The sequence below is a fragment of the Sarcophilus harrisii genome, chromosome 2 (assembly GCF_902635505.1).
Source record: "Sarcophilus harrisii chromosome 2, mSarHar1.11, whole genome shotgun sequence".
Classification (NCBI taxonomy): domain Eukaryota; kingdom Metazoa; phylum Chordata; class Mammalia; order Dasyuromorphia; family Dasyuridae; genus Sarcophilus; species Sarcophilus harrisii.
In genome coordinates, this window is record NC_045427.1 from 209,833,802 (window position 1) to 209,849,867 (window position 16,066).

The 16,066-nt window shown below is 39.5% G+C and overlaps 1 protein-coding gene across 2 annotated transcripts in view; it reads right to left on the reverse strand.

The window, feature by feature from the left end:
• LCLAT1 (lysocardiolipin acyltransferase 1) overlaps nt 1-15,737 on the reverse strand; it is a 134,619-nt gene extending 118,882 nt beyond the window's left edge. Inside the window, exon 1 of one of the 2 annotated variants that reach the window (XM_031951304.1) lies at nt 14,938-15,737. The gene's annotated coding sequence lies outside the window, so the exon portion shown is untranslated. The remainder of the gene's footprint in view (nt 1-14,937) is intronic. The other variant, XM_031951302.1, reaches the window with a different exon arrangement.
• Between the last annotated feature and the right edge of the window lie 329 nt (nt 15,738-16,066).

The following is a 16,066-nucleotide window of genomic DNA, read 5'->3' on the forward strand; positions in this document are numbered from 1 at the left end:
TGCCAAAGTCAACACTGTTTAGAATATAAACTCATTTATAAAAGTTTACAGAGAATGAGGAAAATTAAAAGCAATTCAGAAAACACTATGAAGCAGTGAAGGGCAGAATCATTTATAGAAAGCTTGGCAGGAACCCCTTTAAACCAGACAATCCCCAGAATATCCAAAGATTAAACTAAGAGAAGGATAACAAATAAAATATGGCAAAAGGACAGTCCAAATTTCTACTAGTTTTTTTTCTACATCAATAACACTGAAGCCATTACATTTAAAATCTAACACCACAGTCTCTGATGTACTATATGAAGAAGAAATGAAACAAAGAAAACAAAAACAGGAAGAGTAGCTAGACAAGCAAAAGAACGAAAGAAGCAATTCAATTTTGAGGGCAAATTAGGGACAGAACCAAAACAGAATACAGTCTGACTTGCAGAAAAGTGAATGAGAAGGAATTTCCAACAAGCACTTATTAAACACTATATGCAAAGGTACTAGACTAGGTACAAAGACAAAAACAGTTCTTGCCCTCAAAGAACACACATTTTTACTGAAACTGCTTCAGTTTCTAATAATCAGCTTTACTTTGGTTCCCACTAAGACACTCTAGATATACAGTACAAGTGGGGGTGGGGGGAAAGGAGGTCAAGAGTGCTCATGAAAACAAGTTTGGCTCAGTGCAAACAGTACAATGCAAAGAAACTCCATTGCTGCCTCACAGCAGGTTATGTTGGGGTTAGAGGCAAAAATATCTACTTTTAAATAACCAGGAATGGTTGGAGTAGAAAGTGATATTAACATTCTGATGGTAACCACTAAGCTTCCTTGGGCACACCAGTTTGGGTACATTAATTTCAGATTTCATGAAAAAAAAAAAAAAACTATTCAGTCACCATTCTCCAAAGTACAATAGCAAATGGTACTCCAAAAGTACCCTAGAGAAGGCCAAACACACTGAAGGTTAACAAAAAGGAGGAAAAAAGGACTGTTTCTATATATTAGATAATTTTTGGCACCCTCCAGAATGCAAAGAATCTAATTTAGAGACTCTCTTAGTCTGGTAAAACAATAACACCTATCAAGATAGAGACTTACCAGATCCAAGAGGAAGAATGCCAAAGAGCTATGAAGGGACAGATGGAATTCTACATTTGGAGAAATTGCTACTTAGCTCTCTGAACTTTCATTTTCAGAGTGGTTTTCATAGCAACTACTTTGACAACGTCAGAATCCTTCTTAAAATGTTAGCACTTGAAGCTCTAACTAGGTGTCCCAGGCCCCAGTATTAATAAGTACAAGGGCATGATTTCTTCTCTTGGCAGTCTCCAGTTGGCCTCATTCTTCCTAAACAAACCCATCACTCCCACTAATTCCTTCTCAGGAACCAATCCCAGAGTCTCAGTAGCATACTTTTCCCAGGGCATGTCTTCTGCTATACTGAAAGGTTGATGGATCTGAGGTCAGTCAGTGTTGAGCCAAGCTGTGGTAATGAAACCCAGAGTCTTCAGGGGAAGGGCCTTTCCCTGCCACCCCAACTACACTTATCTGGGGCAAACTTTCCAGGAGGTCCATATTATGTCTTTCACAGGGGAGGTCCATGAGTCCTGATCACAAAATAATAGCCCCAGTTCTACCTCTGTCCTCCAAGGAGCTTTGTATCCCAAGATGATCCTTCCTCCTGAAAGTGCCTTATCTCCTAGACCTAACCTTCCTCCAACCCCCAAGTAAATTTATCCCAGATCCTGGAACTCCTGAAGGAAAAAAAGAGAGAGAGAGAGAGAGAGAGAGAGAGAGAGAGAGAGAGAGAGAGAGAGAGAGAGAGAGAGAGAGAAGGAAGGGAACAAAAGTAGAAAAGAATTAACATTTACATAGCACCTATTATATGTCAGGCACTTTATAAATATTATCTCATTTGATCCTCACAACTCAGCAAGGCAGGTGCTATTTTTTTTCCCCCATTTTACAGCTGAGGAAATTGAGACAAATAGAGGTTAAGTGACTTACCCACAGTCTTCCTAGCTCTAACTCTAGCTGTAGCCCACTTCTAGTTCTAGTCTAGCTCTAGCCCTAGCCCCTAGCCTATAAACTATAGAGCTCAGCTCTAGGTTTAGCTCTAACCTAGCTCTAGCTCTAGCCTGGTTAGAATGAGAAAACTGAGAACCAAAGACATAAATCAATTTGTTTAAGGTCCTACAAATGATCCATTGTGGGTTTCCCAGCTCTTTTAATATACTGCTCCTTTTATGTCATAAAAACCGAAATTAAAATTAACCCAAATAATCAGTATATCCATCTGAAATCCTAATACAATCAGGTTCCAGTTCTTTCATACCATAACAAGTTTTAGTCTCTTTTAGTGATGAAACCAGATCATGATATTTAAAGTAGGGATATTTCAAGGTTTATTAATTTTTTTTAAAGCTCATTATAAATATATAAACATACAATATGTGGGTATAATACACACATTACATCTTAAATGTTTCTCAACTTAGAATTTATTTAAAAGTCTCATTCCTGATAAAAATATAAAAGCATTGAGATCTACTATCCATGATATGACAGAACTAGAAGCAGTTAAAAGTAGATTTAAAAAAAAAATTATTTGCTTACAAACTTATGAACTGGTTATGTTACAAAAGTTCCAAGTGAAATCCTTTTGTTTTAAGAATTTTTCCATAAAAAATATTATAAATTGGCAATTAGGTTTCTAGGTCAGTCTATAATGCTTATTTAAGTTATAATTATGCCTTCAATATAATTTAATTATAGTACAATGGAATCTAATTATTATGTCTAACATTAAGAAATAGCGCTTTATATATAGCACATCAATAAAACTGACCAATGTCTATGGAAAAAAAGTTGACATTTTCCAAATATCCTCCACTATCCCAATAAAGAATCTGATAGTGTGTCCCTCCATCAAAACAGCAATTTAAAGATCCAATGGCCTCAAGAAGAGGTACCATTTAAGAAGGATCCTAGATCTGGGCCTTTCTGCTTTTCCTTTAACTGCCACCATTCACTTAACAAGGAGCAAACAGAAAAAAATAACAAGAATTGGAAAAATCAAACAAGGCATCTTATTTAAGAGTTCTTATAGTTGGCAAAGTCACAATAAAAATTATCCCTGAAATCAATGGAATACAAATGGATATAGAAATTGATTATTTTTAAATGTTCTCCTACATTTAATGTTCTTTTTCCAGAGTCCTTCCCAATTCTTCTATATATCTACTTTTGGCTCTAAGGTTAGTAATTCTGACCTGTTTTACCCATTTCCTTCTTACTTTTCACCTCCCACCCACAACCCCTAGCCCAGAACAAATGATGAGCTTGGTGTCAGTTTAGAGAGTTGTGGGAATCCCCTTCTGGTCGGCACAGGTCCTTCGTGAAAGAATTCATGAACCCAAAAGATTTAAGTAGCAAAAAGGGACGTTTATTGTAGGATGAGAAGTCGGCTTTGCTAAGAGACTGACTTCTAAGTGGCAAAGTCCTATTAGGGAAATGGAGGCTGGCACTGAGAAAAGCAGGTAGGAGTCCTGGCAGTTATGCCAAAGAGGCAAAGCATATTACTTTGGGCCTTCTGCAAAGAATGAGTGAACAGAAACCTATTTTATGAGCAGATCTTGGCGGGGAACTGGGGGAAGTTTGAGCTGATCAGACCAGGATCTCCCAAATTGAATGAAATTAATTACTTTGAAGGCTTTTTCAGCCTGAATTTGAATGGGGATTTGGCTATTGGCTGGGGGGGAGAGGGAAGGGAAGAGGAGGAAGAAGAGAGGGGGGTGATTTGCCTTACAAAAGGTCCAGCCTGAGAAATATGTTCTCTCATAGACTCTATGGAACCTGGGAGAAGACCAGGAATCTCCCTTCTTTTACAGATCAAAAGGGGACAGTCTTTTACAGAGTTTACCTGAATCACAAAGACTCATTTAATTTGAAACAGAAGGTTATGAAAGGAAAAAAGAAATAATAAAGGCACAAAAGTGAATTAGAGCCCAATTGTGGAAGATCTTTAAAGATCTTAAAAAGCTAAGCTGAAGAATTTCTACTTCATACTGAAGACAGCCAGGCGCCACTGATGGCAGATAACAGCAGTGTATGTGAACAGAGCAGTGTCACAGGAAAAAATTGTGGGCAATTGTGGAGTACAGATGGGGGAAACTGAAAGCAGGCAGACCAATTAAGTCATTAATCCAACAGATCAGTAAAATCATATTAGCTTTAGGACTCCACCTCATTCCTGAGTCTCAGTTTAGAGAAGCCATGAAAGCCAAAGGTCCATTTAAGAAGAGAGTTCAGCTCAGACATCTCCCCATTTCACACTTTGCTGCACTATTGAGGGACTTCTCAGAATTGATTACCTGTCTCAGGATTAGGTACCTTCACTCCCTTCTCTACCCCAAATCCTTTATTATTTTGTCTTTCCCCATAAGTTTTTAACTCCCTGAAGGCAGGGATGGTCTTTCTTTCCTCTTATTTGTATCTCCAAGCAATTAGCACAGAGCCAGGTACATAAAAGACACAGGAAAATGTTTACTGATTACTGATAGCTTGAATTACAGTAAAAATGATATAAATGGAGAGAAAAAAAATAGATGTTAGAGGAAGAAGAGGAGGCACCAACAAGACCTGAAGGAAGGAAAGAAAAAGAAATAACAATGATTACAAAGGGTTTTGAAACATAAGCAACAAAGAGTATAGTTGTACCTTCAATACACAGTTGAAGATATGGCACTGGAGTTCCATCATAAGAGCGTTTAGAAATAAGAAATGATCTGCAAAATAATGATAACTGAACCCATGAAAACTGGCTAAATCACAGAGAGTACAGGAAGAGAAGAGGCCAGAGTATCCATGAAAGTATGAGGCAAAGGACGATGATATCAGACAGGCTTGTTTTCACATGTTTCGACTGGGTCTGGTTCTTTGTGATTCCATTTGGGGTTTGCTTGGTAAAGATACTGAAGTCGATTGCCATTTTTCTTCTCTAGCTCATTTTACAGATAAGAAACTGAGGCCAACAGGATAAAGTGACTTACCCAATGTCATACAGCTAATTAGCATGAAGACAGATTTTATCTCAGGAAGGTTAAGTCTCCAGGCTTCTGGCCTGGCACTTTATTTATTGCACCACTAGCTGGCCCTCATCAAAGGAGGAAAAGAATTAGGCAATAATCTTTTAACTACTGCATTTCCAACAAGAATGGAAATTGCAAAACAAATGTATGCTGAAAGGATATTAAAAGGACATCAAATGCAGTAGTTTAGAGGTCACTGCTAACTTCTGAGAGAACAGTTTCAATAAAGAAATGGGTTAGAAATGTCAAAATGCAGAGTTGAGAAATGAGTGGATGGGAGGGTAGTCAAAAAAAAAAAATCAATATGATTTTCAAAGAAAAAGTTAGGAGCACTTCACCACAATGCTTGAGGACATGTCAGAGGCAAACAAATGATTTAGTTTGGTTTTAAGAATGGGAAAAACCTGAGCATGACTTCAGGCAACAATCAATCAACAAGCATCTATTAAGTGCTTACTATGTACCAAGCAATGTGATAGGTACAGGAGAAATACAAAGATAAAAAACAAAAATAAAACAGTCCATCTCCTCAAGGAACTTACATTCCTATCAAAGTAGATATGTATATATGGAAAAAATTCATTTAAAACAAAGACAAAAGGATCAAATGTGAGGTGTGAGGGACAAAAAAAAAAGGTCAATTTGCTTGGTTGTGAAGAGGAGTAATGAAAATAATGCTAGAAAAGTAGGTTGGACAAATCATTTCTAATGGAGCAGTAATGAACTGAACCAGCTATACCCAGAAAAAGAACTCTGGGGGATGACTAAAAACCATTACATTGAATTCCCAATCCCTATATTTATGCACACCTGCATTTTTGATTTCCTTCACAAGCTAATTGTACAATAATTCAGAGTCTGATTCTTTTTGTACAGCAAAATAATGTTTTGGTCATGTATACTTATTATGTATCTAAGTTATATTTTAATATATTTAACATCTACTGGTCATCCTGCCATTTAGGGGAGGGGGTGGGGGGGTAAGAGGTGAAAAATTGGAACAAGAGGTTTGGCAATTGTTAATGCTGTAAAGTTACCCATGTATATATCCTGTAAATAAAAGGCTATTAAATTAAAAAAAAAAAAAAAAAAAAAAAAAAAAAAGTAGGTTGGAGATGATTTGTAAAGGACTTTCAATGCTTGAGAACACAGATTTGATTCTAGATGTAAAGTCACTGCAGCTTGGATCTGTGCTTTAAGAAAATCTGATGATAGTTGTATGGAGTATGGGCTAGCAAGGGGAGAGACCTAGAAAGGAGATCAATTAGAAAGCTACTGCAATACTTAAGTGAAAGTTATAATGAGAGCCTAAACTAAGGCAATAACATGTGACTTGAGAGAAAGAGATGGATACAAGAGACGTTATGGGTGTGATGACATTCGGCGCAGAGCAGAGAGTTGTGGGAAAACCTGGTCGGCGCAGCTCCTTTATAAAATAATTTACAAACCCTTAAAGTTAGGCTGGCAAAAAGAAGTTTATTGTTGGAACTGAGAAGTCAGCCACTGCTAGGAAGACTGACTTCCTAGAGGTAAGGTAAAGTTCCTAGCAGAGAAATCTTCTAGCAGAGAAATCTCCATAGAGAGGTAAAGAGGGGTATAATCCTGTTAGAGAAATAGGTGAGAAAGATAAAAAGGGATTAACACTGAAAAGAGAATGTCTTCTCAGTGGGCAGAGGGTCCTCGCAGGCAGCTATGCCAAGGGAGGTCCCTTGGCCTGGCAAGATTCCTGCTTTGGGCCTCTGCAGAGAAGTGCCCCAAGTTGCCCCCTTTTATAATCTGAAACTTTGGTTAGGGACTGGAGGCAGTTTGAGTTGAAATTAGACCAAGATTTTTGTGAATTGAATAGAAATTTTCCAATTGAATGAGTGTCCCTGGACTAATCTCCAACTCAATAAAGGCTGTAATCAGTGAGTGTGATGACAGCATATTTTAAAATCAGCTGGAGGCAGGAATTCAGGTTAAGGAAAAATCTTCAATCTTTATTCTTTGTGGAGATGAAGGGGGATTGGAGGTGAAAGGGGATCAAGATAGCAATGTGAGCAGCTGCAGGGTCAAGAAGCTAGCCAGCATTCTCTCCCTGCCTCTCTTCCACCCACCAAAATGGTCATTTCCTATACAACACATCAGGATTTGCACAAAGAATAGGCGGGGCCCATTCTTTCTCCAAGCATATATAATAGAGTATGGTCCAATTACTATTTAGCCTCAGGTGCTTGGGACTTCAGTGCATCAACTCAAGCTTCAGCCCATTACAAGTGAGTGTTATCAATGGGAGGGTGTGCTAGTCTCTTCCAGGATAACAGAATGAAACAACTTAATCTTGATTCCCTGGGGGATGGGTCTTTCTCAGGAGAGAGCTTCTCCTATGGTTCAAGGAGTTTCTCAAGTGTTTCCCCCAAAGTCAGAGAGAGACAGAGTTTCAGGGTTCCCCCATCAGGTGGAAACAAGATATGACAATGAATACATGGGGTGAGGAAGACTGAGAACTCAATGATGACTCTGAAGTTGCAAACCTAAGTGACCGAAAAGATGATGGTACCCCCTCCAAGGAAAGCCCTATTTCTATAGGGCTGAAGGTAGAAGATAAATTCTTTTACAGACATGTTACATATGAAATATCTACTATCTGTACATTCCAGTCTGAAATATCCAATAGGAGTTGATGATGCAAGATTGGCCTTCAGAACAGAGATCAAGTCATTAATCCCTTCTCAACTTCAATTTCCTCACTTGTTAAATAGGAATAATAGCACTAATCCCCTAGAGTTGTTGTGAAGATTAAATGAAATAACATATGTATAGAATTTTGCAAACCTTAAAGCATCATATAACTGTGACATATTTAACATGTATAGGACTGCTTGCTATCTGGGGGAGGGGGTAGAGGGAGGGAGGGATAAAGTCGGAACAGAAGTGATGCAAGGGATAATGTAAAGAAATTTTTTTTCAAAATAAAATTTTTTTAAAAAAGCATCATATACATTTAAGACATCTAAAAGTCTCTCTTTAGTCTCATCAGAGTTAAACATTCCCAGTTTCTTCAAATGATCCTCATATGACATGGGCTCAAGGTTTTTCATCATCCCCAAAGCCTTCTTCTAGATACTTTCTTATCCCAAATATGGAACTATCAACTCCTTAACTCTAGAAGATTTGTGTTATTTTTGTCAGTTTGCTCCCCGCTCCTTTCCCTTTCAGGCTAGTCCCTTCAGTTTTCAAGATTCCAGACAAATACATCCTTATCATCCCTTGTAAGAGAAACTCCATCTCTGACCAGGAACCTGTCAATCCCTTTATTTTACACAGTAGTTCAGAATCCAAGTCCTATTCTCTGATGTCATACACCCTTTATTTTACACATTTTACACAGTAGTTCAGAATCCAATTATTTTGAATTCAACTAGTAGTTTTTCTGATTCATGTAAAAAACACATTACATAACTGCTTAGTTCCTTGGAATCACCAATTACTTCCATCATGATTGTTACTAATGACAGCAAGTTATAAATGTATCATGAAAATCTGAAAGAATACTGTAGTCTCACTATAAGTCACAGATTAATTTTCTTCCATTTATATCTAGCTAACCTATCAAATTTTTATGAATGCTCTATATCAGCCATGACTCAAAAAAAATAAAATAAAATTCTTACAATACTATAACAAATTGATAGCATAAATTCATATAAAATACTTTAAAGAGGGGGGAAAATTCATTTATAAAGTGCCACAAACTTAAAGCTTTTCTAAAGCTTCTATTTAGAATAATAAGTAGTTTATTTGACATTCAAAATTTTGACTAAGTAAAGCAGAATCCTAGAAACAGTCAAAATATAGAGAATTTATTTTTTCTGGGTTCTAAAATTAATTTCGGAAGAAACCACAGCACATCTCTGAAATAAGAAAGCATTCCCAGGTGTTTCTTGGTGGTTGTCTTTAAACATGATACAAGTCTATTGAGCAAAGTGCCATTTCCAAAAGCTAATGGAGCTGAATTCTTTGTCCCATATTCATTCTTGAAATTTATAGAATTTCATATTTCTTTTATAAAACTGTACAAACCAAGTTCATTTATTTAATAATTAATAACAGGCATTAAACAAGGCAAAAGCTTACAAATGCTAAAGAACAAAAAGCTAAAAACCATAATGAATTCTTAAAATGACTTTATAAAACAAAATAAACTAACATTTATTTTTGCCCTTTGTAATATTTTAACATCTAACTATTTCAAGGTCAATTTACAATCCATAAATTTCCTGCAAAATCAAATGGTCTGTAGATCAAAAGAAACTGATCAATAATAAAGATCTTAAATTTATAAAGTAGTTCATACTACTTTACTGAGCCTAAGGAAGGAAAAAAAAGGATATGAAGTGGAACTATAAAAGAATGTGACTTCAAAATGAAGCAACTAGATCAAATGGAAATAGAAAGACTTCTTTCATATCCTACCTATAGGTGACAAACAAAATTCAAACAAAGAAGCTTCTAACTGATCCTAAGTTCAGGGTTGTTGCCTTAGCAGAAAGATTTCTGTAGTACTCCAGTTTAAAAAGAGCTCAATATCCTCCATCAAAGATATCGACTAAAGGCATTAAAAGACAGAGGCTACCAATAAGAGTCAGCTCAAGTGATCAGAGAAAACACTGCACTCTGAGAATAACCCAGCATCCAAACTACCTGTCCAGCAGATCCTGGCTGTAGCCTTCCAGCCCATGAGTCAATCACTACACAGTAATTGCCCTTCCCATTCCAACAGCAACAGAGTCCTGGTGAACATCCAGAACAGATACTAAGTGAGGTGCTCCACCCCAGCTCAGAAACAAACTGGATCATCTAGCCAAAGCATCAAACCTTAGAAAAAAGCAAACCTAGCTGAGCTAGTGATCCTTCAGAAACATCGTGTTTTGCAAAAAGTCAGGGTAGTTGAATAGAGGAGAGATTCATCCATCATGGATACTGTTCCTGCATCATAAAGACTCTTCAGAAAGAAAGGTTATCAAGATCCTGAAGCTTCAGATCTGAGTACTCAAATCCTGTAACCCAACAATCCTTCTGCCAGTATTATAATCACAAAAATAAAAAAGGAAATGTGTTACAGGGTTATTTATGGGTGTTTTGTTTGTAACAGCAAGTTATATGCCCAATGATAGAGTGATGACAGGATAAATGTTATTTAATAAATTCAAAAGTCCTTAATTCTCCTTTTCCTGACTTCTTTGCAATATTCAACACCATCACACCATGCATCATCAGAACTCCCTAAGAAGAAAGGACCTCAGAGTCCTGTGGTATTCAACAAAGAGCTAACTCTTTGAAAATCTCTTCCACTGGATTTCTTGATACATACTCCTGTTTTTTTCATAGGCTATACTGCTTTCTCTTTTCAACTGAACTAATTCCCAATTCTAAATGTGGATGGGTAGCTAGCTGACACAGAAGATAGAATGACAGGTTTGGAGTGAAAGGCTTCATCTTTCTGAGTTCAAATCCAGTATCAGACACTTCTGAGTTCAACCTTGTTCGACTCAGTTTTCACATCTGTAAAGTGAGAGTGGAGAAAGAAATGGCAAATCTCATTGGCCAATGTCAAAAAAGCCTCAAATGGGGTGACAAAGAGTTGAATGGCTAGAAAAAAAAATAAATGGATATGAATTAATGTTTTGTTCTCAACCATGTGCTTTCAAACTCTACACTTTTAGACCTCATCTATTATAATGACTTCAACTATCACTAATATACAGAATCACAAATCCTTAGAATTGGAAAGGACTTCTGAGAGAATCTAATTAAATTTAGGTCTAAAGTAGAATCCTCATTTCTGATACCACCAACAAGTCTCCCTTTATAGACCAAGAGCACAAAGGAAACCCAATTGGAAAAAAACTTTCCCTCATCCCTATTACCTCCTAAAACAGACAATTCCATTTGTGGATAATACTAACTTTTAGGAAATTATACCTTGCACGCATCAGACCAAAATCTGCCTCTCCAACTTCTGAAGACTTTTCCTAGCTCTGTCCTCAGGGGACAATCAGAATAATTCTAATCCTTCTTCCACTAGACAACTTTTCAATTACTATAAGAGAACTGATTGTACTAGGTGACCTCTTAAGACCTCTTTTCAGCTCTAAAGTCTTATATAATTCTGTGTCACCCAATAAATCTTTTATCTGCATTAATCATCCCCAATTCCCTCAACCAATGCTTTTCTGACCAGATGGTCTGAGTTACTATCTTTCTTTGGACACACTCCAGTTTTTCAATATCTTTTCTAAAATGCCAAATTTGACATTTCTCTGACCAGAACAGAGTATATCTCTCTCATTCTAAACATTATATCCTGCAATGATGACATTGACTTTTTTGTCAGTGTTTTCAAAGTCAGAAATGTTAACTCAATTCTAAACTTGTTTCCGCTAAAAAATCCAAATCTTTTTTTCAAACAAGATGTTATCTAGTTACAGTGCCCTTACTATACTTGTAAAAATGATTTTTAAAAAAACATATAAGTGAAAAATTTGATATTAAATGTCATATTATATTCAGCCTATCACTCTAATATATCAAGATTTTTTCAGATCCTATGTCATGCAACATATTCCTTCTAACATTGCATGTATCATTTATAAATTTGACAATCATTTTAGGTAAATCTTCAACTAAGTCATTGTTAAAAATTATAAAAAGCAGAGAAACAAGTATTGACCTCTAGGTCACTCCCCCAGAAAGCTTGTAAGCTGATCTGCAGCCATTAATAACTTTCTAAAATCTTAATCATACAAGTGCTTTTGAATGTTCCTATTGATAATATCAACTTAGCTCAGATCTTTTCAACTTGAATATGAGGTTGGCATGAGAAACTATGAAATTCTTTACTAAGATTTAGATATGTTGTGTCTATGGAATTCCCTAATCAACAGTATTAATTTAGTAATCCTGTCAAAAGAGAATCGAGGTTAGGCTGTGTAACTTGTCAATACAGATTTGTGGCTGTTATAGGATCACAGGTTTATATTGATTACAATTTCCTTTTCTCACCGTTCCCCAACCATCCCTTTAGATTCTAGAACTATGTCAAATTCACTGACATGATTTTTTAGACTCTAGACTCAGCTCCCAGAAAAGGAACAATATCTCAAAAACACCAGATCTTGGGAGGCAAAAAACTACATATTTTATGGCTCTGGAATTTGCTCATGATATGACTTTTTACGTATAGGTCATATGTCTATATAGAACTAATCTTGGTACACAATGTGAGACATTGGTTTAAACTTGCCAAACTCCTGACCAATTTTCCCAATAGTTTTTATCAAATAGTTCTGATCACAGTAACAGGGGTCTTAGCGTTTTTGAACACCTAACAGTCCATTTGGTTCTGTATGTTGTCTGTCTAATACTAATTCCACCGATTAATCTCTTTACATATATCCATTTTTGTAGCCCAGGAACATACCATTATATTAATCTACAATGTTTTGGTTAATTATTCTAATTAGTGGCTACCTTTTTTCCCCTTAATTCCTTGTTACCACTAAAAGTGCTCATATAAATGTTTTTTCTTCACTCTGATGGAAGAATTTTCTTTATATCTTTGACCTCCTTGGAGTATATTACTACCAGCAGGATCTCTTAAGTCAAATGGCATGGACATTTTAGTTATCTTTTAGCATAATTCCCAGTGCTTTCCAAGATGGGAGAACCAATTCACAACTCCAACAACAGAGAAACAGTGTCTGCCTTTTAAGTCCCACCCAAAAAAGTTCATCTGATGTCACACTAAGTGACACACCTCTTAAATAAATGATGCATTTCAACAGGTTAAATCACTGAATAAATACAAGGCTTTAAAGAGATTTCAAAATTCATTTAGTCCAAGCCACCCCTAAATAACAATCTACCATATAATAAACTTCAGTGATCTTTTCCAATTTTGTTTTTGTATTCCTATTGCAGTGAGTTACACATGCCAAGTGTTCAATAAAATGCTTATTTATTGGGCAATCATCTAATATTTTGCATGAACACCTCCAGCAAGAGAGAATCTACACCCTCCTATGGTAACCCAGTCTACTAAGAGTGCCAATTGCTTGGAAATTCTAACATTAACTCTAAATTTTAAACTTGCCCATTTACAAATTCAATGCTCAGATTTAGATCCTTACCGAGTCTAGGACGCCAAGTCTAATTTCTTCTCTACGTCTTTCAAATAGTTATGTTTAAGTATTACATTCTACTTAAAGGGTCTTTTCTTCTAAGGCAAAGTCCAGTTCTCCAATTAATTCCCATAAAGAATTGGAAGCCTTATATGATGCTGGTTGCCCTGCTTCCCAAAACACCCGCCCACAACCAAACTCTCCAAGTACCCATCACTTTCCTATTCCTAAACACCAGGTCTCTCTTGTGGCAGTCCTAAACGTTAATGCAAAATTAGATTAAAATCACGATGTTGACTCATTTGCAATCCACTAATCCCCTCAGATTTTTTTTTCTGAGCAACTGTATTCTGTGCCCATCACTTCCACCTTGTGTATGTGAACTTGTATATTGTGTTAGGAAGAATTGTAACGCCCAAGTTCCCTTTTAATGGGGTGACCAGTTCCTCCAATTGTACTATTTCATAATTCTGCCTTAGGTTATGACCGTGTCCTCTTAATGATTGAGATAAAGGACAATTGGAGGAACTGGTCATCCCATTAAAAGGGAACTTGGGCGTTACAGAATGAATAGGTATAATTTTAGTAGCACTTCAGGTCGGGCAGTTTAAAATGAATATAATCTACAGAATCCTATTCATCTCGTTCGAAAATGGATAGAAGCTTCCAATTAAATCCACGCCACCAAATTTAACAAACACTTGCGAGCGGGCTGTGCAAGGAAATCTGCTCTAGCCCCTAAGAGCACTAGGACAAAATCGGCAATCCCTGCCCTCACGTAATTTACAATTTGAACAGGGATGGGAGGCGCGAAAAGACTTCCCATTTCCCAAAGACTGTAAGCTCCCACTGGGCAGACTTTTCATTTGTCTCTGATCCTTGTGGCCTCAGGGTCTAGTACAGCGCCGGGCACAATTCAAGCTTAAGAACAAATGCTGGTTGCAGGAAAATGCTAGTTCGGAGAGGGAAAGAGCCCTCGCAGCTAAGGGAGCAGGCAAAGGCTTCCAGAAGCTCTGCGGCACAACAACTTGCGCCTGGGAGGCATTTCAGGAGGGAGAGGGGCGGGAAGAAGGACAAAGTGCACTTAAGAGCGGCGCAGCTCGAAGGCAGCGACGCCCAGCTGCAGCGAGCCAGGCCCCGCGTGCTCCATCCATCCTGCGAGTCTGGACAAGTTAAGGAGCCGGATGCATTCACTTATCTCTTTCCGGGTGGCTGCTCTTCCGCGTCCGGACGGCCCTCGCCAGGAGGGTACCTATACCGGAGGCCCGCCTAACCCACGGCCCCACATGCCCGAGGGGGTTCGGCCCGACAAGGGGTTCGGCCCGACAGGGGGGTTCGGTCCGACAGGGGGGTTCGGCCCGACAAGGGGTTCGGCCCGACAGGGGGGTTCGGTCCGACAGGGGGGGTTCGGCCCGACAGGGGGGTTCGGCCCGACAGGGGGGTTCGGCCCGACAAGGGGGGTTCGGCCCGAGAGGGGGGTTCAGTCCGGCAGGGGGGTTCGGCCCGACAGGGGGGTTCGGCCCGACAGGGGGGTTCGGCCCGACAAGGGGGTTCAGCCCGAGAGGGGGGTTCAGCCCGACAGGGGTGTCCAAGGCCCATTTCTACGAACGCTGTGGCTGCTCCGCTCAGTGTTCAGAAACCTGCTTCCGCGGATAATCCGCCCGTTCCCCCCGCCCCGCGCATCCCCTCACCTGAGCGGATGATGTCACCACCAGCACCACGACACCAACTTTGCCCGTTATTCGGGGCCCACGGGCGTGCGGGGTCAGAGTTCCTGGGACTGGGGCGCGGCGGGCGGAGGGGGAGTCATGTTATAGTGTCCCGGCTGCCGAGAAGGGGGCCCCCCCGACCGCCGCCTTTCCCGCCGCCATCTTCGTCGTCCCCGTGAGCACTTGACAGCTGCGACCTCCCTTCCAGCTAGCGGATTCTGGCCGGGCTAGAGGCCTGTTACCCGGGCTACCGGGAGGAGGGGGCGAGATAAGGAAGCCGCGAGGGGTCACAACCTCTAGGGCGAAGCTGCAGTTCGTTCACTCTTCACCGAGAGGCGTCTCTCCCGTCGCCTTAGTAATGCGTGCCTCGAGATTCCATTCTGATTGGCTGGGGGGGAGCGTGACGCAAGACAATCCTTTTAATACGGGATGGTCCCGGTCCCCCAACGCCCCGGTCTTTCCCGAGTCTCGCTTCGTTCTAGTAGGCGGGCGCTCTTAAAGGAGCCGAGGCTGTTTCCTTTCCTATAAAGACAGAACGAAGCCTTTCTGGGAAAAGCCCGAAGACCGAAGGCGCTTTCCCTGGAGGGAAGCCTCATAAATATCGAACGAGGCTGCCCCCCCCCACTCACTTCTAGGCGTCATCCCGAAAGCTGAGCGCTGAAATTGTCCGCGTACACGGGTGTCTCCGTGGTGGAGGTGCCATGGGCCTCGGAATAAGCCACGCGCGGTTATCCGGTCATGTCTCACTCTTCACCACCCCGCGGGTCGCAGTGCTCATGGGGCTTTCTCAGCCAAGATAACTGGGGCGCTTTGCCGCGTTTTTCTCCCCGTATTGAGAAAAGCAAGCGCTAATGATAGCTAGTAAGTGTCTGAGGCTGGATTTGAATTTGGGGGGTCTTGACTCCAAGCCCAGCAAACAGGCACCCCCACACACACACAACCTCTTTCTCCTACTTCCTCCTCTCTCTCTTCTCTTCTCTTCTCTTCTTTCTCTTCTCTTCTCTTCTTTCTCTTCTTTTCTTTCTCTTCTCTTCTCTTCTTTTCTTTCTCTTCTCTTTTCTTTCTTTCTCTTCTCTTCTTTTCTTTCTCTTCTCTTCTCTTCTTTCTCTTC